Here is a 25,532-nt window from a genome sequence, read left to right on the forward strand (position 1 = left end):
ACAATATTGATGAGATTTATGTATTTGCCTTCGGGTGATGATTGCACCGTTATTGAGCATGGTTTCACTCACACTTGTTTTATGAAAGTTATCATTGCATGCTAGAGTTTTCAGAAAACTTATTATGTAGTACTATATCTGTTTCCAAAACAGGGGGTTAGTATGTTCCCAAAATAAAATGGTTTTCCTATCATTATTATTAATATAAATTATGGTCCACTCACCTTTTTCTGTTTTGCGCCTCCTTCAGGATTTAGATTTGAGGCACATGATCCCGGCATCAAGACACTTCCACTTAGGTATCTCGAGCCTCCTATGTATAGGACCCATTCCTTAGTTCATACCTTTCTATCATAATTCTTTCACTTTATCCTTAATTAGTTGTATGCTCTTAACACGATTCTGCATTGGTGTGTTTCTTTCTAATTGCATATTTTAAGTCGCACGCATGTTTAAAATGGCTTCGTCACCCTCGGGTGTCGACTAGCACATGCCTATCTTGGTATTTGGAGATATTGAGATCGAGGCATGTCATTATCAACACTTTCCTCCGTTTCTATATCCACCATCAACACAATTTTATCGTCCCCACCAGTTATTGTTGTTCCATCTCATGCCTCACCATCCTGAAGAGTTTACTGCAATGCTTAATGACACAGACTTTTTGCAGCAAGTCATGTCTCCACATGAGAGGGTTCCTACAAATCACAGTTAATGTTTTTGGTTTCGTACTATTTTGTGGTACTTGAATATGTTTTTATTAACTTGTTGGGACAAATTTGATACTTTTATATTGTATTATGTATGTTTTATTGAAACATTTGTGTTATGTATTTTGAGACAAGTTTGATACCTTTGTTTTATGTATAATATTTAATGTTAAAATTTCAATAATAATGCATTTAGCTTTAATAATATGAATTTAAATTTGGTAATTAAAATCAATTATAAATAATATTGATGTTTTATTAACTTAAATTTTATTTGGAGTGAATAAATCTATACCAAAGTGTAAAAAATCAAATATAATTAAATGATATATTTAAATGTAAATAATAAAGGAGGGGCAGTATTAACCGCCCCTAATTCTATAAACATCCGCACCTAATATGTTTTCCACGTCAGATTAGCTTACATGGCAGAAAATGTGTTAGGGGCGGAAAAGGTACCGTTTGGTATGCAGACGGGACGGGATGGAATTGGATTGAGCGGATGTTTTGTGTTATGTTTGGTACGTGTAGGACGGAACAGGAAGGTTGTTCCGTTCTACGGTTGGTAGCGCATGGACAAAATGAAACCAAAAGATTAAAATGACTAAAATACCCATATTCCGTCTGTTGTTTGATACAATTTTATGCGTGGAACGGGACATGACTTTTTTTTTTTTTTTTGAAGTTGTTTGAATTTGAACACTATTATCCATTATTTGTTTTTTTTTTTGTCCAAATTTTAATAGGTATATGTTGTGTTCCACATGCAAACCCCTTTAAAATTTGTAATTTTTAATCACCTAGTTTTCTATAGCTCCATTCGAATTTTCAACACAAACCCATCAAATTTTATTATGCAAATTGCAAAACCCACACCCCAATTCAATTTTTAGTCCTTAATTTTGGTCCTTTCAATTGTAGGTTGTTGTTGTATCGGGAGTTTAGGTTCTGCAAACATTAGAATTGGCCTTGTTTCGAAGGACACCCTCTGAATATTCTCCATTGCATTGCGTGGCAAACCACACAAGAGCACAGGAGAAATGTTCAAGACCAGGTTTCATGTTGTTCCGTAACGTTACGTTGTATTTGTTGTTTCGTGTAGTTTGGTTGGTTGTGGTTGATTATTGGTGTTTTTAATTTCTTTGGAATGCATTTTGGGTTCAGTTGCTCAATACTCAAGTTATGACTACGCAGTACATGGACCACCAAAAGGCTTATGATATGGTGAGTATATGTCTCTATGATTTGTTGATGAAGTCAGACTTCCTCGACCTAGTGAATATTGGAAGTAATGAGATCGTTAGCATGAATGAGATGGCCTGAGATGGTTTTGTTCATGGTTGCCATGCAATGTTGAAAAATATATAAGTTCAATGATCATGCATGTCGTAAACATTTTAGGGTTTAAACATTCAGAACTTAAACAAAGAAAATGAAATATGCATAACTTAAACATGAAATATCCAAAATCAAACATTTGTCATGATTTAAAAAACAAATAATGTCTTGCTAAAGCAATAATGAAAACACTAGAAGTTGATAAAGTTCATCATACTAAAACCACAAATACTAAAACCCCAAATGCTCAAAGGCTCTCCTTAAACACTTTAATGAAATCTGGCTTCTGTGAGTCATACAAGGTAGACAAAATACCCATCAGATCGGTATCTTTCACTAACTTCATTGAAATTCTTAGCACCTGATTGTATGGGAGACCTATAGCCTGAAGCTCAAAAGGTAATCTAGCTTTCGTTTCTCTGAAAGTAAAACTTTCACCTAATTTCTTCATTTTAGCAACAACTTTATTCCAACCTTCACTAATAATAGATACAATATTTGCATCACCATCATTCCTACTCTTCTTCCTCTTCCTAACAGGTTGAGATGCACTAGATGTAGCAATAGAAGGAGATGGGGTAGGTGAAGGCGGAGGCATCTCGGAAGTCTCACAATCCTCACTTTCCAACCCATATTTTCGATTGCATCTGCTGTTGATTCAGCCATACTACCCGTGGCTAGGTCTCACCCAAACACCGTACATAGCCTTGGATACAACGAGAATGGCTTATTTGGTTTGCAAGATGCATTTGGATGTTTCTACAATAAGAACCCAAGAAATCAAGGTTAAGACTTTCAAAGCAACTAATTGATAAAGAATAAGAAACAAAATTTACCTTCACTCACTCCTATAGTATTTCGTCACTATCCATAACAACACATTTTTTCTCACCATCCCAACCAAATCTAGATGTATTCATCATGTCATATGCAAATGAATACTTTTCTTTTAGACGCTTCAATTTGTTTTGTATGTGCTTCAGCCCTATATTAATGCCAGAAATCTATTCCCTCATCTTGGAGGCAACCATTACAAAAGTACCAGCCTTAAAACTGCCGGTCTCACACCTAACACCATCAGCAACCATATCCTCAAGGATGGTAAGTACTACATCCTCCCCATGATTAATCCAATTACGTAAGGTGGCCATATAATCTATCAAAGAAGCCATATATTACATAAGTAACACAAATAAACATATTAGAGAACTCCCAATTACATAAGTAACACAAATAAACATACATTACATAAGTAACACAAATAAACATATCAAAGAAGCCATAACATCCAGATAACTCCCAATTACCGCATTACAATAACAAACATCTCAAAAGTCTTGATGTTACGAATTTTCAAGCTAATTACAACAACTACATTGAGTCCACATCTCAATAAAAGACAATTACAACAACTACCATGTCAATCAATTTTCAAGCCCTCATTCTTCTCCACTTATCATATATTTCTCTTACAAGATCATCCCTCCATTGAGTCCATGTCTGGCTTGACTCAACGATTTCAATGTAGGCTAATACTTCTAGTAAATCTTCCCCTATAGGTAATTCATCAAATGCAAGCCCTCCATTTTCCTCAGGATCAACCGCTATATACATTCTAATAAAATTATGAAGTAAACCACATGCGATGATCATTCGTCCCTGAATCTTGATTGGATAGTGGGAAGGACTTCGTAAGATAGCCCAACGTCGTTTGAGAAGGCCAAAACATCTCTCAATGACATTCCTAGCACGTGAGTGTTTCATATTAAAATATTCTTCATGATTCCTAGGTGCACGTGAATTGTCTTCCCATTCTTGCAAATTGTATCTAGTGCCTTTATACGGTGTCAGAAAACCCTCACCATTTGTATATCCGGAATCAACCAAATAGTATGTACCTATATTAGTTGATAATAAATTTTAGTTGTTGGCCAACAAAGGTAAGGAAAAATACTAGGTACTTGTCTATCTTATCAGTTAGGACCTTGAGGCCATTAGCTCTAGTAACAGCTTCACCAAGAACTCTTGAATCAATAGTTGATCCCTCCTAATCGGATAACACATATACGAATTCGAGGTCATGTGTACATACACCTAACACATTAGTTGCTATATGACCCTTCATTGTTCTATATCTTGGTTCATCGACATTAGGCACAGTGACCCCTATGTATGTTCCATCTAGCGCTCCTAAGCAACCCTAGACAAAAGAAAAACTTATATTAATTAGCAACTACAAATAATTACGTTATTAATGATTTTATTATGATGATTACCTTAAAGCATTTCCATCTCGATTCCATGCAATCCTCTGGGATAAGGGTTGGTTTTGCAAACAACACATCTTGCAAACTGAGCAATGCACGCAACACTCTGCGAACATAACGATTAATAGTTTCACCAGACCTAATGAATCTAACTTGCATTGACCTACTTTTAATGTGGTGGGCTAATATGTTAACAACAGTCTCTACTTGCTCCTCTATTGTAACATGACCAACATCTACCAATCCACCATGAGTTTGTAGTAAATCACATAAAACTGCAAATGCATTCCTATCCATTCGCAGCTCTCACAAACAGTTAGTACCACTCAATCGTGTGATAAGATTTATTTCTTCTCTCCTAACATGAAGTCTAACAAATGTCCTCTGCTCTAAACTAGCTATTTTCCGTTGTCTCCTTTGTTGTTGTCTATACCTCAACAATTGTGCATTCATAGTAAAGACTAGTGCCATTATCATCCAAACGTTCAAAAGAACAAAGAATTGAGTCTCATATTCATCCATACCTTCACATGCAAAAAAACAACACATGAATGAGGGGAGCATCAACATACGCTAAATTCATTTTAGATACTTGGACTTGGTAAAATTAATGATAAAACTTGATTTTAGTGGCACTAAAAACTTCCTGGAGAAAACTTCTTGTGGACAGATAAAACTTGGTTTCAGTGGTACTAAAAATTCAACATGCTTAAAAGTGAATATGAATTTTACAGCCACAAAGGGTATCCATAACAAATAAAAAGTACCCATCCATGGAAAGGAAGAAAATAGAAGGGAGGGAGGGAAAAATAGTTCAAGACAAATGAACGGTAAGCAACATATCCACAAGAGGATAATTTTCAAGGAGAACCGCATACCAAATAGCCAACAAAACAAAATAACAAATGCAAAAGTTCACCTTGGTACTGCCACTTTAGAGCCTGACCAATTAAAGCCGTCAATCTTGATGGTGGCACCACAGTAACTTCCACAGCAAGTGCTGAGAAATTCAAAAGAAAATAGAACTCGTTAAACACAACAGAAATTTCAAAGAATAAAATTCATTAACAACTACTAAGATTTTTTCCATTGCTATCTACATTTTTTGTCAGATTTCAAAGCCTAACACCTCTGACTGTATCTCACATTTAAACTCTCCATACCTAGGGCCTGGTCTAAATCTATAAACAGGAACAATAAAAAATAAATCAAAGGAAATGCTGAACAGAAAATTTAGTAATAAGAAATCTTTGCTTTTCTTATGCATTATGCCATTTTATGACCATACGAGCATATTTCAGTTCCTAGAAGTCTTCAGACGGCAAGCATATCAAACTTTTTCTCCCCAAACTATGAATTCAATCTTCATGGGTAAGCTTTCAATCTTCTTCTGTTGCCAAATATTTAGTTTTCATTATAAATAAATCAGTCTTCATGGAATTATAATATATTGTGTGGCTAGCCAATTAATATTCTTTCTTATAATGATATACTTGATTGCTGTTGTTGTTTGAAACCCATTTGATATTATAACTACTCATATATATTGGAAATGATAAATATTCATATATGCCTTTGACGAATTGGCATGTGTGCATATATCTGTATTCATATGCTTTAATTTGTACTATTTACTTGGATGAAAGTGTTTTGAAGTTGTAATTTGAATGAAATGAGTATGGGTTCAAAATTTTCAGAAAACTTATTTTACTGCAGAAAAACTATTACAAGTGGCTTACTATAGCTCTTGATTTCCCAGTCCTTGTGATTTCTTTTTGGTCCAATATTGTATTTGGAAACTAGGCATGTCCATGATTAAACCCATTTGATTTCACTAAATTCCGTTGAGTTTTGATTGATAAAAATCATGTCTAAAGTTGAGTCACTGAGCTGCCAGATAGCAGCAAGTTCTGCATTTTCAGTTTTGGGTCCCCATTTTATATCTGGTATAAGTTTCAATCTAGAGCTTTGTTTCCTACAAATCTTCAATGGATTTAAAGTACACAAAATAAGCTTCAAAACTCTCTTCATTTTGTACCCTTTGGTTCATGTTCGAGCAACAAGTAGTGGAAATTACAAATGTTTTGAATAATATTCAAGGACCAAAGCAGATCGAACCAACCAAAGTAGACCAAAATAGGTAGTGGAAATTACAAATGTTTTGCATATTAACTGAGTGTTAATGAAATCGAAACAAGCAAATCAGAAAAGAATAATAATGCCACTTCAAATTTACATCAAAATTAGGACCTCCTGGAAGCAATTTTTTTATTTTACAAAGAAAGAGAGACCGAGAGGCTACACAAAAACAGATCGAACTTGGAACAGAGATGCAGAGCTGAAGATGCTACACGGAAGAGGATGAGGAGGAAGGTTGCAAAGGGGAGATGCAGAGCTGCTACACGGAAGAGGATGAGGAGGAAGGTTGTGATCTGCTACACGGAAGAGGATGAGCGGGAAGGTTGCGAAGGGGAGATGCAAAGCTGAAGAGGCTACACAGAAGAAGATGAGGAGAAAGGTTGTGAAGGGAAGATGCAAATGTGAATAGGTTTAGCGGCTGAGAAGAAGAGAGATAGTTTTAGGGTTTGTTGTATGATTTTGATGATGTAAATTTTGAAAAACACAAGGGGCATTTTTGTCTTAAAATGTTATAAATTTGTGTCCAACGGACGTGGAACAAGTCGTTCCAGGGGGAGGCGGAATGAAAAATCATCCAAAACTTGTCTCGTGGAACAGCGCGTTCCACTCGTTTTAGGCGCACCAAACATGGGACGGAACACCTCGTCCCACTTCGTTCCGTCCCGTCCCACGTACCAAACGCGACCTAAGTACTTATCTGCCCCGGCCTATTTACTAATAACAATGCCACATTTAAGTGCAAATCTAATATCCGCCACTCCTAACTATTAGGTGCAGAAAACCTCATTATTTGCCCCTATTTTAAACTAATAAGTGCAAATGTTTTGGCTAATCTACTTGTTCTTAGTTTTGTAGTGTACATAGATTAAATATGATGACTTCTCCATTCCAATTCAATCCTTACACAATGAAACGAAAAGAATGGGTCGGATTGTGCTCTAAGACTATCACAGTCCCTTAGCACAACTAAATCCCATACTTTGATTCGATCAATGTCTACATCCAAAGCAACCATGAAATAATTAACGGTTTCTGTATGATTTGTGTCTTCCAAAACAAAATCACATCCGTTTGATTCAACTTTTTGTTAAGAGTTTGTATAGGAAAAGTATTTTATTATTTTATTTATATGAATTTGAATTTCAAATAATTATAGAGTTCTGCTCCTTTTAAGGTCTTCATTGAAGACCTGTGAAAATCAAATCAGGATCTTAAGAGAGCAAGACTCATAATTGTACTCATAATTATATTATTAACAATTGAAATTTAAATGTTGACACGCCCCAATCCTGATGTTCAAGGGACATCGGGATGGTCATATGCTGGCCAACACCCAAGGATGACGCAAGCCATTTAATGAATGCATATGCTGAGAACATATAATTCATACGTATAAATTGTAGCAAAATAATAAGAGGTGACTATTCATTTCTGCGTGAAGATAGTGATAGTGCATGACATGTTCAGAGCATACATCTAATTCAGAATACAACGGAAGGTGTTATTACAATGATGTCAAAGCAGAGATGATGGCACAATATCACTGGTAGGGGAAAGCCTCGTAGCGTGGGTCGTAAGCCTTGTTCCTATGTCCTGAGGGGGCGCAAAACAAATATGAGTGGACCAAGTTGATATATATATATATATATATATATTGAAACAGTTATCAACATACTAACTCCCAAAGTTTTATAAAAACTCAATAGCATAATATGTAATAGGTTTTCCAAAAACCCTAGCATGCCATAAAACCTTCATGAAACATATTTCATATGTAATGTGCTAACTAGTGGTATCAGTCAGTATCTCTCGGCCCAAAGCCATCTACATATATCTCCCTCGACCCAAAGCCATATTTCTCCCTCACTCGTAGGCAAAAACAGTGAGCACTAGACACGCACAAAATCATTGAACATCGTTTTTCCAAACATAGGTACACATATCTCAAAACATCTTCATAGCATATAGCCATCCATCATATATACTACAAGGAAGTGTAAAAACATGTTCATAAATAGTATATAGTCATCCATCATATATACTACAAAGAACATAATTTCGATAAAGTATGGTATTCCAAAATATTCTTAGTAAGCATGATAATCATATAATGTGAATCTAGTTTACTCATAAAACGTAGCCATTAAATTATGCTCTTCAAGTATGCATTTCTACTATTAAAACATGCATTTTAGAAGGGGTCGACTCACAAATACTCCTTCGTCGAAGAGCCGTACAAAATAGGAAGGACGGAAACACCGCTAATAATTGCACCTAAGCACATAAAGGGTCCATTTAATAAAACTATACTCAAACGATTGAATTTTAGAAAACGGGCGTCATAAACGGATTCAGGATGTCAGAAAACATAAAAAGGGACCTCGGATACTCCTACGCGCCGCTGTGGGTTGCCGAAAAAATCACCGGCGCCACCATGGACGGTGGCGATTGTGTGCTCCACGCACAGGCTCACGCGCAGTTGGGCTTCTGTGTTGGACTAGATTTGGGCATGGGTTCTTGGGCTTAGGTTCGGTGGGCTTGGGCTTTGGGCCAGTGGGCTGGTAACCCAGCCCACGGGAAAAGGGTTTCAGGTTCAACGGGCCGAGGGCCCTAGGTTGCATATAATGGGCTTGGGTTTGAAAGCCCGGGCCAAGTGCCTTTGGGTTTTTAAAAAGAAAATAAATATATATAAATAAAAACTACATGGGTTTGGATCTGGGGTTAATGGGCCTAATGCCCGAGTCTTATACAGCCCAAAGGCCTAAACTAACAAGGATTTTGGTTTTCAGCTTTTGAAGGGTTTAGGCTCCATAGATTAACTAGCATTTGACCGAAGGTACAGCCGAGGGGAAGGGATTATGTACCTTGATAACGTCGAATGGTGGCCGGATCTTTGCTCAAGACTCGCAGGCTCACCAAACCTGGGTTGGGTGTGCTCTGGGTGCCCCAGAGCTTCACAGGTCCTCACGAGGGTGGTGGTGTTGGTGAGGTCGTTGGGTGGTTGGGTGCCACCGGGAAAATGAGAGGGAGAGGGTCCGAGAAAGTGTGAGTGTGTGAGAGAGAGATAGTTGAGCTGAGAGAGAGAAATGAGAGTGTTGACCCGGGAGAAAGAGAGTGAGATATAGAGATGAGTTAGTGGGCTGCCACATGGTAGGCGGAGAGAAGAGTGGAATCTGAAAAGGGATCCGGTTAGGGTAGGATTCAGGGGTAAAATTATCATTTCATCAATATTTGGTACAAAATTACAAAGAATTTGGGGAGGGATTTTACGAATGTTGTTTGCGTTTAACACAACTTTCTAATTTAAATGTTGTGTTATTTGCCTTTTCCCTATCACTTCTTACGAACACTTCTTGAGAGAAAACGTACTGTTTTTCGCTAGAAACTAAAGTCATATATAGTGCTTAGACTTTGCTTTGAGATAGTGCCCCATTTTTTTTCAGGAAGTTGCTTTTAAAAATATTTAAGCAATCTCAAACCAATCCATAATATGGCCGTTTGGCCGGAAACACTTAACTTTTCTTAAACATTACAAATCACCATTTACATTTGAAATTTGAGCCATTTTTTGACACAAATCTTAACAACAACAACAAAGCAAACAGTGTATGTTCCCTTTGGTTTTCATACGCTTATCTGCTTCGAAGTTCAAACTAAATTAAACCATAAAAACAAGAAAATAAGAAAAGACTAAACGAAAATAAAGATTAATCATACACAAATTCCCCTTAACCCAGCAGCTCACCACCACCATATAGTTTGACAACTTTTCACACCTTCAGCTTTCTTCAGCCAGGCATGCCACGTACGTACTAATCACTTCATACTTTCATATTTCATTCCATTAGTTACTAGCAACTCGGTGACGAAATGGGGACTGAACTCCAGATGAAATCATTTGGGCAGCTGAAGAAGCTGGTGAAGTCCCAGAAAACAGCTGAAAATCCGATGATTCGAAGCGGTCCGCGTCGCCGGACGGTAACCGAATATAGGAAGCAGAAGGCGACTCACAGAGCCACGAGTTTAACACATGATGACCACCTCCTTGTCTTCCATTCTTGTATTCTACTATGGCCTTGTACACAAAAGGAATCAAACCCTCCATTTACTTTTGCAGTTTTGCTTTCCAGAAGGGAGCAAAACAAAGGCTAATAAAATCTTCTTTTGTTTGTGTGTGTGTGTGTCTTTTAGGGAAGTTTCAGGTTTGGTTTGGGTTGAAGGTGGTGAGGGTTTTAATTTAAGAGGGTGTATGGGGAATGGGATATGAAATTGTGACGTGGCGGAGTCCAGCTCTTTAAGCCAAGAGACTTCAACGCAAACCCGCACGACGGCCTTGAAAGCTCTATCCGAACTCACACCATTATCATCTTTTGATCAACATCTTACCAAATTTCGTAATTATGGTTTATTTTACTAAGTTCGTTAATTATTATTTTACTAGGGTTTGGTTTGGTTAAGAACTTTCTGAACAAGATAAGTGATTTCTTGGAGCTTTCCGAACAAGATTAATTTATTGGTCGGCTTTGTACATATTTATGAAATATTATAAGAATCATTTGATTGGGTGTTTAGTTGGCTGTCTACGCCAAATTATTCTTTATTCATCAAACAAAAAGTTAAACCCAATCCAAATCTCTGTCTAAATACGGTTGGGTTGTCCAATCTTTGACATGTTATACCTCAGTAATCTGTCACTCTCGATATTGCATATATCCATAGAGAATACAACGTTTATGAGTATGAGAGTCAAAAGTTTTGCTAAATTAACTCTAAAATTGACAGCCTATCAATCTTTTTCTCTTGTACGAGTTGATTTGAAAAACAGGCCAAATAAAGTTTGTCCGACTAATGATAATAAAAAAAACTCTTTTGCTGTCATATGATATAGGAAGCTCAGGCTAGGTCAGCTGCAAATCAATCGTTAATCCGAAGTCAATTTACCAATGGGAAATCAGACTATTGGAATACTCAAAGTAAAAAACTCAAATAGAATTTTTGGACCGGTCATGTATATCTTAAGAAATTATTTTTTATATATTATAGTCGTCAACCATGTATACCTCTAATATTGTATGTACAGCTACACATATTGCTTGCTTCATCACAGTAAGCACGCCATTGTCTCTGTCGTAGATGAAGTCATTGCCTGCATCACAGTCCAATCCAATCCCACGATTGAAATTCAATCTTCAAGTCACTTTCCTTTCCCAATTGAATTTGTAGCTTCAAAGCAGCCATCGAAAGCCCTCCAAACCCTAAGCAAAAGCAAAACCCTGCGTGCCGGTTGCGCCTAGCTAAACCCTAGTTTTCATGGTGCACTAAAACAAAGCTGCTTCTGTCACGCTGTCAGCCTTCGATGTGGTATTATTTTCCCCCTTGAACTTGAATGCAAAGTCGCAAAAATACAATGGGAAAAAGGTTCATCAACTTGCATACAAAGTTGGTTTCGAGCAACATCAAGGGGCTTAGGTATGCAGATTTTGCCATTTCGTGGTGGGGTCGTGTTAAATTAGTCTTTGATTTCGTCTTCAATCAGCACGATCATAGTAATTCCATTCACAAATAAGATTGATAATTATATATGGAAAATAATAGTTTGCTGTTGCAAGGTGTGGAGCGCATGAGATCACATACAGCCTGTGCAATCTTCTATTTCAAGATTTATTGGTGAATGTTGATCATAAACTTGGCTTGTTTACTATAATCTTATAGCATGACGTGACTGTAGTGACACCATTTAAAAATGGGGATAAATCTTACTAGAATCAATGGCAAGATGTTAATTATTCTAGTAATTATGCTCTAGCTTCTTAGCAAGAGTCCGTTTGACGGTGATTATTTAGGAAAACACTTTTGTTCTTAGGAAAGAACGTTGAATTATTTTGATTAAAATCTAAAAGCTTTCTGGAAAGGTTAGTTTTGCAATTGTGCTAGAAACACTTTTAACCTTCTAAGCATCTGTTTGGCCAAATTTAGCCAACTCTTTTAAGTATAGCACACTAAAAATATAATTTTCAAGGAATAGTGCAGGGCTATATCTTTCATCTCCAATTATGGTACAACACTCACACTTCAACTACTATGTGTTGTTTAAATTAGAGTGGTGATATTCCCAAAATGACGCTATATAGTTATTCTTCAATTTTTCCTTTGCTTTAGAAGAATTATTATAATTTAAAAAAATATCATTAAACAGAGAGTGGTAGAGGTAGATAATGGAGTCCTCAGCTGCTTCCTCACTCTCTGTTACAGGCTCACAACGTCACCAAATTCCCCTTCCAAACGCCTTTTGTTCGACTACCGTTTTGCTTGGGTAATTGACAAATGGAAAGACCTATCAGAGGAAGCTCTTGCTGGTGGCAAAGGAATATTAATGTTGCAGCAAACTCAGCAGTGAAAGCTTTTGAACACCCATTCCTGCTTTCTCCTCGGCACTTGCAAGCGGGGTCTTTGAGACCACCTTCACAACATTAAGGTCTTCTTTGCTAAAGACAGAATTCAACTATTTCTTACTCAAAGGAAATCTCTCGCAAAAAAAGGCCAGCTGCTCTTCTAGTAAATCATAGGTTGTCTATTCAGATATTATTTTGATTATCATGAACCTTCAAATATCACCAGCAGACAGCAGCCCCATAATTTCAGAACCGTCACTACCAATAACCCCAAATCAGATTCGTCCAAATTCAATATATGGTAGGTATCCAAATTGTTCCAAAACACCAAATAAGATCGGTTTTTAGGTTTTTTTCCTTTTTCTTTTTCTCATTTATGATATTTTAGGTTTTTTGTCAGTATAACTAATGATGTGTCAAGACATGATTGGTTGGTCAATAGGTCTTTGAAGGTTATTTTACACAAACATAAAGTTGTCAATCAAATTATCATTTCAAAGTGGGTGAAGAAATAAGACATTGGAGCGGGCTTAGTAGCACTCTTAAATTAATTAAACTAGTACTTATTATTTAATTATAATTTTTTACCACATTGTTTTTATTAAGAAGGTGTGTATTTTGAATATGACCCATGTAAGATTGAGAACCATTTAGCAAGATTATGTATATTATAAAGTTTAAAATCTGTTTTTATTTTTTTTAAATTAAAAAAAATAAATAAATAAATAAAAAGAAGATCAGGGCCTCTGGACTTAAACAGCCATGTCATCTTGTGGACAAAAATCTACGGGTGCATGATAAAAAAAAACCCGTAGTACAGAATTAACCCAGTTATCTGATGCTTGTCATATGGTGTAACTATTATATTTGTGCATCTCTCCCGAACCAGAATGGGGAGCATAACTTTAGGTCAATCTCGGATCTCCAATTGGCATGCATGTTGCAGGTTTTCTTGGGCCTCAACATACTTGGGCTTTACCGTTCTTTTTCATTTTTCCTAGTACATGTTATGAGGGCTCAAGGCCCAAAGAGATGATGTTACTTGCCTATATTTCATGTCACTGAAATTGCATCCTCACCCTATACATCTCCCTTCACTTGCTAGTCTGGTCTCTTGCACGCGCTCTGGCCACTAATTAATTGAAACAAAAACTTCATGTTTGTCACCACTTTCCTAGTTCCTTGATCACATTTGGATTAATTTGACAGGTCCGAGTTTGAGGCTAGTTTAGTCGGATATATAGTGCGTTCACCCCTTTATATCCAAGTTTGAATTTCTTTTCTGCAAATTAGAATACTTTATAAGATATTACTTTGTCGAAGAAACAAAAAAATAAAAATATAGGTGAAGTTTTAGCATGGGAAATTTTTTTCCAGTGGGGGATGCACGCGTGCTGATATGCCGTCTCAATAGGGAAAGCAGTACAATTGTCTTATATATTCAGTTATATATTGCATAAATACAAATCATTTTGTTTCGTTCATCTTTAGTATAAAGTAAATCCCCACTGCCATGCTACATGTATCTTGAGGGCTCTAAACCAGTAATTCTTATCTTTTCGTCTTGTCCCATATGGTCCCCAAAGAGTACACACACGCATATATTATGCAGCTTTTTGTAAAGAATAAAGAAGGTAGCTTTAATTTGCAGAAAGAAAAAAAAAAAAAAGCTGCATACCTAGATACCTCACAGAAATGGTGGAAAGCACAAGAGAGATGCACTACTAGAAATTGCGATTTTACCGACAAAATTAGTTTATCGGCAAAAGTCCAAATTTATTGGCAAAGAGTCTTGTCCAATGAAAATTTTCGTTGGCCATTTTGTCACGCAAAGCATGTCGTGCAAGAATCTTCCCGACGAATTTTGGTATTTCGTCAGCTAAGGTTCAACTTTTCCCGACAAACTCTTTTTTATCGGCATTTACATCTTCCCTGACAAATATTTTCATCGATAGAGGCCTTTTAAGCCGACAAATAACACTTTTCAGCCAACAAAATGTGTTTGTCGCCATGGATATTTCGTCGGCAAAGTCTTCTATCTCCCGACAAAATTAGTTTCGTAGGGAAGACAATTCATTTATAAAAAAAATTAAATGCTTTAATGCTTAGCTACTACATATGTACATAAAAATACAATACACAAAAATAAAAATACAGTACACAAAAATTATTGATAAGTATAAAACGTACATCTAGAGTACTTATACAAAAGCATGTCACATAATAAAATTATCTACTGTCATTATTCAAAATTAGCTGCCATGTAGCATCACAACACATCTTGCATCTTGCCCCTGCATAATCACAACCATCTAGCACTAGCTCCTGCACAATCACAACCATCTTGCACCTGCAGCATACTTGAGAGCAAAGAACCTGTAACAAAATACCCAACAGGGAAGATTAATACCTATATCACATATGACACAACTACCTAGCCAACAAACACATTGCCAATATACTTAGAAAAGTAATGCCTACAATTAATAATATCTTTGATGTGTATAATTTGAAGATCATTTCAAGTTACTAGTCATCAATTACCCAGATGAATCTTCACTTATTCCACCAAAACCTTATAAATCCTTTCATGCAGCTATAGCTCATATTGACAATCCTAAATGTGAACCATCCACTCTATTTAAAATTCAAAATGTATATGGCTTAGCTATTTGTGACGAAGTTAAATAAAGATAAATTTATTGAATGACTACATGGTGAATAAAGGCTTTCAGCACAAAGTAGTAGTTGTTACAACATGATCCAAACCGACACATACAATTGTACAATAGCATTTAAGGGTTCAGGGATTTGAAATTAACCTTGAGTGGTGAATGCATTCTTTGTCCATGATAACAAGTGAGTATGTCACAAGCTGCCAATCTATGAATTTTTGTCAATGAAGAGAAATAAAACTTGCAAACTTTAAAAGAAACACTTTCAAGTCTAACTAAGTTTGTAAGGAAACTTACATCCTTAGATTCATTCTGCAACTTTATATTGACAATTGTATGAAAAATTTGCTACTTCATTATCTTCATTAGCAGTTCCTATAAAACCACCTTTAGTAAATAATGCCTCACCAACAAACCAAAAGATACATATGTTGCATAAAGAAATAATTCATATTCGAATAGAATTAAACTAATCAAAATTTCAACGAAGAAAGCTAATCACTGAATTTTAGCCACATGAACACATGTTGCAAAAAAAAAAATGATTAGAGTATGTATAAGCATGGATACTCAGTCATCTATTATATCACGAACAAACAAAAGGTTTGCAGACAGGTACAAACAAACCCATTTCACCAAAATGCCAAAACAATACTAAACCACATTTTTTAAATGGATAATAAAATCACAACCTTACCTTTGTTTACTTTTGAATAAGAATTCAAAAACCAGAAAAGGAGCATTCCCAGTTTTAAATCAAATGGCCAGCCCAAACAAGAACACAAGCTACAACATACTTTAAAATAAGAATTCACCATCACAAGGCACTTGTAAATGTAAGAAGTTGTTATCAAGTATATGGTTGCCATTATTCACACCACCCCATCAACGCAATTTCATTGCTCTTAACATTTTGGGACCATTTTTCTTGATAATTCAGTTTCATGATCAAGCTTGGAGTTAAAAATAAATAAATAAATTATTTATTATACTGAAATAGTAAAATATACAGAAAATGACAATCTCACAAGTACCATGACCGAATTTCAATTGATTAAACAGAGGAATTGATTATTATATTGCAAAGACTCACAATCAATTTTAACTATAAAACTATTACTGTAGATTGATTGAAGTTTCCCATAAATTGAAGTTAAAAGTAATTTCCAGAACATGGATTAAGCATCCTCAATCCCAGGAAACCCAGAAAGAGAAACTATATGCAACAATCGAGAAAACGGTTTTGGGAAAGTGATCGTTAATTATGTACATACATATATATGTGTGTGTGTGCGCTGCGCGCGTGTGTGCGTGCGTGTATAGAACCCTAGCTGCTGCTGATGGATTTGATATGTATAATATATGGAAACTGTGTCTCTAGCCAGGGAGCTTCATTTGTACAAGAGGAATTAGCTAGGTTTCTCCATCTTGGAATGCATATATTGCAAAAGATAAGCCCAGGGTTTTTCCCTTATGGAGCAGCTAAATATATGCTAGCTAGCTCGTGTTTATTTTTTATTTTTTATATAATACTTAGGCACTTAGTAGCCTATATATTTAGTTTTTGATTTTGGCCAAACGAATCCTAACATATGTTTTATTATTTTAAAAATTATAGACATGTTAATTAATTTTTCTTGAGCTTTAAAAGATAAGGAACATATGATATATTTTGATTTGGCCAAATAAAAAAGTAAATATATAAGGTACTCACTAATGAGTACGCAAATGTTATCCCTGTTTTTGTCATACAACTTCAGTTTTTCAATAAATTTCATATAATTAAATGTATGGAAATTTGATTTGATTTGATTTTTTTTTTTTTTTTTTTTGGTCAACCAAGATTACTTCCATTAAAAACTAGTACAAAGCCTTAAAGAACTTGCCAAACAACAACAGATAAAGTAAAAGGCCCAAGCAGAAAGAGAGATGCAACCCAATACACAACAAGAGGCCCACACGAATTTAAGTCTGATGGCAATAAAAACAAACATCAAAACAACCCTAATCTCAAGCAGCATAAACCCAACCGTGCGCCCCCATTGTCACATCCTCAATGGAAGTCAAACTCTGATTTGAGAAAGTAGACACCAGATCTAAATCCCCCTCACAAACCACTGCAAATATATCAACCTTGATTGCTTTAATGTTGGGATGAAACTGTGTGTGGACAAAGGATATAAAGGTTTTCAAAATGTGTTGAGTTTCAAATTTAAATTGCATAAGAAATATCCACGTGCATCTAATAAAAATCATCCACAACTATAAGAAAGGATCTAGACTCCGAGTGAGTGGGAATTTTATGTGCGTGTGATTTTTTGTTTAAGCAAAAAAAAAAAAAAATCACCATGTAATAAATCAAAAGCAACATGAGTTGAAATTGAAATTAAAGGAAAAGGAATTCTTGTTTGTTTGGCCAAGGGACAAACACCACAATTACTATCAAAAGAAAGATTATTCGAAGACAATTATGGAGATACTAATATAAGACGAGAAGGAGAAGGATGGCCTAGACGCATTTGCCATAAATTGGAGGGTTGAGAGTAGGGTTGGGCAAACGGATCCTGGACCCGCGGGTAGGGGCGGGTACCCGTTATTTGGGGCGGGTAAGGACCGGGTCCAAAATTTCTAAACACAAAACGGGGCGGGGCGGTTCGGGTATACCATATTAGCGGGGCGGGGCGGATCTTGAAATAGAAGTGGACGGGCCCCCGGCCCGGCCCGTTTCTAGAATGAATAATAGAAGAAAATCAAGAAATTGTTTCCTCCTGGTCCTCCCGACTCCTCTCATTTCATAGTTCACTCAGACCTCTCTCCTCCTAACTCTCTCCGATCGTCCTAGCTCCATACATCGCTACCCTCCGTCCGTTGCCATCATCATCAGGCTTCGATCTTCTTTTCCTGACTCACTCTCTGGAAATCAGTTTCTCTCCCTCCGACGAACAACGAAGTCGAACAACTCGTGTACCCAGCAAGGTAAATATTTTCTTCTGCTTCCTTTCATTTGCTGCGATTTTCACATGGATCTTGCTTGTTTTTTGGTTGTGATTTGATTGAAATGGTCATCTGGGTCTGTTTTTATTTGATTTTTGGAGCTGGGTTTTTGTTCTTTTGGGATTTAGTTTGGTTTCTCTGTTGAAATGTGTTGGGGGTGAGCTGGATTTGCGATGAGTGAGTTCTCTGGGGTGAAGGTTGATTGAATAGGGCAATGTTATTGGTGTGCTGGGTTTACATTTTTATTTTCAAAATGAAATTAGGGTTTTCTAGATTTAGGGGTTTTGTTGAGTTCTTAAATTAGGGTGCTCATAGTCCTCTGATTCCAGGTCCCAGACCATCATCGATTCACCATCGAGAACACTGCTACCATCATCATGCTAAAATTTAGGAAATTCTGAATTAGGGTATTTTTATTTACGTGAATTTTTGGTTTAGGAATTTAGGATTTTTTAATTAGATTTGTAGATGCTATTCTGGGTTCTCAAAGTGAGCAAGACCCCAATTGAAAATTCATGTGGCTTCTGTGACTGTGTGCTTTTCCCAGTCTGCGTTTTGACCCCAATTGAAAATTCATGCTAAAATTCGTTTTTTCTTGTCCATTTTTGTATGATTGTTAGGTTGATATGGAGGGTTTTGGGATTTTTGGTTGATTGTTTGAAATATTGGAGTTTTGGGGATTTTTTGGTGTTGATTAGGGGTAGGGGTTTTTGATTGTTGATAGGGATTGTAAGTTTCGGGGTTTGGGAATTGTTTTTGAGGTTAGGATATGTTTTATTTCCCGAGAAAACTTGTGAAGAAGATGGAAGGAGTTCTAGTTTGGGATTTTTATTTTTTATTTTTTTTGTTCATTTTTATGGCCCTGCGTAAAGATTCACAACCACTTGACTGAATTACTCCGCTGCTGTGCTCGTTGGGTTAGTGTTAAGGGATTGTGTTATGCATGCTGTGGTTGCTTTCCCACTACAATTACTGCCACCCAGTTGCCTACTTTTTATCTCTCATTTATCTTTACCTGGTAAGAATGTTACCATTCACTTATGCCCTTACATTTTGTTTTCATTCATCTTTCATATATATACATTTGAAACTCGCAGCATTAGGGTCTTTCGCCTTCGATACGTTTTATCAGTGTTATTTAATGATTATTTCTGTTAAGGGAAACATGGTATGTAATATAATTTGGTAAATTGGTATGTGCTAAAAAGGATGTGATTGAAGTGAACTTTTCTTGCACTTGTGAAGGTTCATGATAGGTACATTACGAGATTGCGGAAGAAATTACAGTTCGAGGAAAGAAAACAGGCTAATCAGAGACGGGTAGTTTCTTACTTTTCCCATTCTGCATTTTCAGTTGTTATTAATTGCTTTATTGGTTAAAAATTATGCAACCTGAAATGTAACTTGAGTTAGAATCCAAATTCTAGACTACCAAGAGATGTACTCAATTAACGATGAAACAATAACAAGATGAGAAAAGCATTAGAATTTGGATGTCTTGGATTTTCGGATATTTTGTATGTTGATTTGATTTTTAGATGTTGGAAGATGTAATATTATTATTTTGGATGTATTGTTAATCTATGAACTTGGATGTTGGACTTTGTATTTAGATTGGATGTGAATCTGTGCAGTTTTGCAATCTGTGCAGTTTTGTGCAGATTGCAATCTGTGCAATCTGTGCAGTTTTCTGTGCAGTTTTGTGCAGATTGCAATCTGTGCAGTTTGCAATCTGTGCAGTTTTGTGCAGATTGCAATTTGTGCAGTTTTTGTGCAGATTGCAATCTGCAATCCGTACAAACATTTTTTTTTTTCAAACAAAAAAAAAAAAAAAAAAGGACCCGTGGACCCGGCTCGAACCGGCCCGTTTCAACCGGGCCAGGTAATGTCTGGTTCTTATATTAGAAAATGTAATCCCCGGCCCGGCCCGGCCCGTTCTTTTTGAACCTAGGTCCGGTCCGGTCCCTTCAAAATTGGGCCCGGCCCGGCCCGTGCCCAGCCCTAGTTGAGAGGAGACATGTAATAGAAACCACTACGTTGTTTACCCAAGGCAATCATCTTCCCAGTAGCCAAGAGATTATTCGTAGACAATAATGGAAATACTAATATAAGACGAGGAGGAGAAGGATGGCAAAGACGCATTTCCATAAGTTTGAGGGTTGGGAAACTTGGCACGAAATCGATGTCCTCTGCATTGGATATATGTAATAGAAATCACCACGCTATTTACCCGAGCCAATCATCTTCCTTGAAGCCAAGTTCTGCAAGACACAAAAAATGAAAAATAGTATGACACAACAATTTAGAGAATTGGTGACTTTGCTGCCAAACATGAGGTTTAAGCGGAATGAAGGGACACATAAAACATTATCTAATTAAAGTGATGTCAAAATGAAATTGTATGGTGCCAACGGAAGTGATTGAGGCGATAAACAGCGTGGAGTCTCTATTACATATTTCCAGTGTAGAACTCTACAATCAATACATATTTCCTCTTAATTAACTCTTCCTCATACAAGGTATTATATACAAAACTCTACAATCAATACATATCGACAATTATGGCATTCAAGCCGTGATCCCCAATTTGTGGGATTGACCTAGACTAGAAAAAGGCGTAATATAATCATAATAATATTTCCCTAATTTGTGAGATTTGACCTAGGCTAGGAAAGGCATAGTATATTTGTAACAACCCAGATCTTCTCTAGATCATTTGAAATTGAGCCTAAGGATTAAATGATTCAGGCTGTTGAAATTTGATCTAACGGCTACAAACATGAACCTCTCTAAAAGTTATAATAATTGTAGCCGTCGGATCAAATTTCAGCAACCTGAATCATTTGATCCTTAGGCTCAGTTTCAAATGATCCGGAGAGGATCTAGGTTCTATTTGTAAGGAATACTTCCTTAATATCCTGCCAACCAACCAACTTATCTTTAGTTGCCCATATTTGTACTTTACCTGACGTCGTTTTAGGCACATTCCCACTTCTCACCAGAACCACCGTCCCAACTTTCACTCCCTCCTCCACAACCATACTGTTTCTCGCTCTTTCACATATTTTCTTTAGAACTCTAATCTCTTTCTCCCTCATCTGCATATCTGTAACCAAAACGACGGTGTTCGAAACCTTAAACGCCGCCCAACACCCACCTCTTAAAAATCCCGGTTTGCCGTTACACTTCGTCGTCTTTATGTAATAAGGGTGGGTTCCATCCCCATGTCAGTTGTTTCGAAGTTTGAATACGTCCCTGCATTGGCCAATCACGAAAAGATATTGATCTTATCCTTTCACGACACCCCTATCACCTGTTTGAAGAAATGCCCAACTCAACTTGTTCTTAAGTATTTCGTAGTAAATTACACATATACCCTCATCTAATAGTTGTTAATGGGTGCTAACATGTTTCACGGGTAGACTCAAGCTGACCCGATATTAAACGGGTGATTAACGGATTTATCCCTTAACGACTGGACCGTTAAGCATCCATCCAATTGTTAATTTTAATTGGTGAATTGAGTCAAGTTAATGAGTTGGGTCTAAAATGCTAGGTTTAGTCCTAGGGTAAACTGTCAATTTAGTCTTTGAATTATCACCTGAGTGAAAATTAGGTCTCTAAACTTTTTTTTTTCTTCAGAAAAATCAGTCTTTAAATTATAAAATCTACCAATTACATCCCTAATATTAGATCTGAAACTACTATAATCAATTTTTTGTCAATTTAAGTCACATTATTTGCATGTGATATATATTTGAGAGTAGATTGATAAATTTTTTATAAAGAAATAGTGTATGGAGTTAACTTCAGAGAATAAATTAGGTATTAGATTTGCAACCTATATGAAATGTTAAATGCTTATAAGCAGGAAAATGACGGTATTACACTCTAAAGTGTGTCAAGTGACTTAAGTTGATGAAAAATTGGATAAAATAGCTTTGAATATAATAGTAGGGATGAAATTAGCAATTTTTCATGAAATTACGGACTAATTTTACCAAAACAATAATTTAGGGATCTAATTTTTACTGAGATGATAATTCACAAACAAATCGGTACTTCAACCAAAAGTCAATGTTGTTGTTTTAACTAAGGCTGGAAAAAATTTCCAAAAATCCCGAACCATACCGAACCGAAAATTTTAGTACCAATCCCAAACCGATACACACACACACATTGTTTAATCAACCAAGTAGTTCATTTGGCCAATAACTTTTTTTGGAAGATAGACGACCTATATCCACCCACCTTTTCCTTTTTTAATTCTTTCTTTGTCTGTCATCTTCACTAACCATTCATTTCTTATTTTATTTTTTGATAACATCATTATCTTCTCACTCCCACAGAGTCACAGAGAGCCATCCTCTCTTTCCCTCCACCGACTCCCTTAAATGCAGAAGCAAGCCCAAGGCTTCAAAATCCTTTCTCAATCTTCAAAAGCAGCCACACCCGCAACCCATACCCAACCCAATCGTTCTTGCAAGACATCAGATCCATCGTTGCAAAGTAGAGTAGCCCTTCGATGGCGATTTCGTTTGGTAAGACATGAAAAACTCACACATCAACGATGATCGGTACCTGATTCTGTTTTATGCACTTCGCAAAGTGAAGGGAAAATATGAGATTTATGTGGGATTTCTAGTGACTAGCATGCATATACAATTCAAAATTTATATACGAAAGCAACGGAAGCATGTCATACATTTTATCAAAGCTATAGTCATGCAAATCCCCTTCAAGATGCATAGGTTTATATATGATGCATCAAAAACAATTTATTGAAGAACAAAGTTTAGGAGTAGTTTTATACCTCTTGATCTAGATCTAAGACCAAAGATTGACCACCTCCAAGCTCTTTGCTCCTTGAACTCCTTGAGCCTAGCCTCCCTCCTTGCCTCCTCCACTTTGTTGAGAATGAGTGCTCCTAGGTCCTCTTCAAGTTTCCAAAGATATGAAAACCTCTAAAGATCCTCACCCACTTTGTAATGAGAAAGATGAAGGAATAACCAAAAGGGTGACAAGATGATTAGCTAGTTCATCCCCTTGGTGGCCGGCCTTTGAAGATAGAGAGAGAGAGATTTTATTTTTCTTTTGTGTATAATGAACCACCTAACACACTCACACACCCTTTCATTATTATGTTCCTTTTATCACATAAAGAAACAAGTCAACAATTGACCCACTCTATCCCTTCTCTTTGGCCGGCCTTTGATGTTTGGTTTGGGCTTTGGGCTTTTAATTATTTCAAGTCATCCAATGCTTGAATAAAAGCCCAATGGGTTTTGGCCCAATGGGCCCAATTAAACCCGAACGTTTCTTTAAGCCCAAAACGATCTTTATCGTTTTTATGATTTCTTTAGACTTTCTAAATTAATCAAAACACTTAATTAATCCAATTAATTATTTCCTTCATCCATTAGTTACTCACTACAAGAGTGTATTGGTGAACAATCTTTTAGGTTCTAATTAGCAAGGCAGTGAGGTGATTGGCACCAATCCAATTGATTATCCAATCACTTAGTGAATTAAAACTTACTTTTAATTCACCTTCCTTTTAATGACTACATTTAATCATCTAGAAGAACTCACAAGCCATGAGTGACATCTAACCATATATCATGGCTACCCAAGCTAATGTAGAAGTTATTCGGAGAACCTATTCAGTTGGAATTACAATGTAATTCGATCCTTCTCTAAAACAATACTCTCAATCACATTACTAGGGTATGGATTTATAATGTCAAACCCCTAATGTGATTATTCCTTCTTATACGATTCATTTGAGACGTATAGGAACGCTTTCCTTTATTACGCTCGATACTTCGGCCGAAGATTCCCGAATCATATCTTAGAGTATTCATCCTCTCTTATCGAGGATTAGAGATTCCTTGTTGCGCATTCACTTGCCTTCATGGCTAAGTGGCTTAACCCCAACGATGCCTTGGACACTCTCGAATGGAATGACTTTAACATAATCAAAGATTAAGTACTTAACCACAAGACAACGACGATGCCTCAGGTTAAAGGATTACTTACATTATTCCAACCATTAGAGTTACTTGCTTGACATGTGAGTAGACCTCCATGCAAGTACTCTCGTTCGATTGTGTTCAGTGAACTCATTCCCTTAATGAGCACCTACATGCTTGTCTTAGTGTCGCTACACGAATGGGATGAGACTTTCCATCCTTCCAATTGAAGCGGACATAGTATGTACCAGTCTATGGATTGTCAGTATCCCTCCGACAATCCTTATGACCAGGAACCTTTTTGGACATGATGGTTATGAGAAGAAGGTCTCTGTAATCTAACATCATTAGGTTACTTCTTCCATCGATCCATTGTCCATGGATTCACTATTTAGGACAAATTTCGTTCATTGAGATAGTCATAATTAGTATCTTTGTTTTCCGATGTATAAGAGTCATATATACATCAATTCATTGTCCTGAAAGGTTTCTTCCAAAGATTGACTTTCAGGGCATATTTCCAACACAAAGCCCTCCGACTCCTGAAGGCAACAAAGACAAGCCTAGGAATGAGAAGGATAGAGATGGGGTGGAAAGGTCGACGAATCTGGGACGAGGTGTGGCCGTGTGGGCGGAGGTCTATAAATCCAAAACCATACCGAAATCCCGAAAAAATTTTGGGAATACCGAAATTTTGGATCGGTTTTGGTTTCTGAAATCTTGTCTCAAAAAAAATTGGTTTGAAATTTGGGATCCCATACCAAACCAGCCCTAATTTTAACACTATACTGATTGGATAATAGATCTAATATGTAATAGTAAAATGATAACCAAACAACCGTGAACCACAAACATTCTCTTTCCCATAACCACTCAAGTCTTCTCCTCTTATATTAACTTGCTCTAACTTGCAAGTTGCAACACATACGTAGTATACATGAGTAATTTTATTTATTCTTATCAAGAAATTAAAATGGTAAGCATTAATATTAACATGTTCTACTATCTAAACTACCTTTTTTTTTTAAAGAAAAACTAATGAAAA

At 36.4% G+C, this 25,532-nt stretch overlaps 2 long non-coding RNA genes and 1 pseudogene across 2 annotated transcripts; 1 reads left to right on the forward strand and 2 right to left on the reverse strand.

Moving 5' to 3' along the window:
• Window positions 1-3,479: 3,479 nt before the first annotated feature.
• LOC125476868 lies at window positions 3,480-10,559 on the reverse strand (annotated as a pseudogene).
• Window positions 10,560-18,074: 7,515 nt separating this feature from the next.
• On the forward strand, window positions 18,075-20,127 carry LOC108867124. The gene is made up of 2 exons (XR_001953069.2): window positions 18,075-18,497; window positions 19,761-20,127. It is a non-coding gene; the product is annotated as an uncharacterized LOC108867124 (long non-coding RNA).
• Window positions 20,128-22,714: 2,587 nt separating this feature from the next.
• On the reverse strand, window positions 22,715-23,389 carry LOC125476969. The gene is made up of 2 exons (XR_007258251.1): window positions 23,329-23,389; window positions 22,715-23,114 (listed from the first exon to the last, which is right to left on the reverse strand). It is a non-coding gene; the product is annotated as an uncharacterized LOC125476969 (long non-coding RNA).
• Window positions 23,390-25,532: the final 2,143 nt, after the last annotated feature.

The sequence above is a fragment of a genome, unplaced genomic scaffold (assembly GCF_019419815.1).
Source record: "Pyrus x bretschneideri cultivar Hongxiangsu unplaced genomic scaffold, Pyrus_bretschneideri_v1 Contig2, whole genome shotgun sequence".
NCBI lineage: Eukaryota > Viridiplantae > Streptophyta > Magnoliopsida > Rosales > Rosaceae > Pyrus > Pyrus x bretschneideri.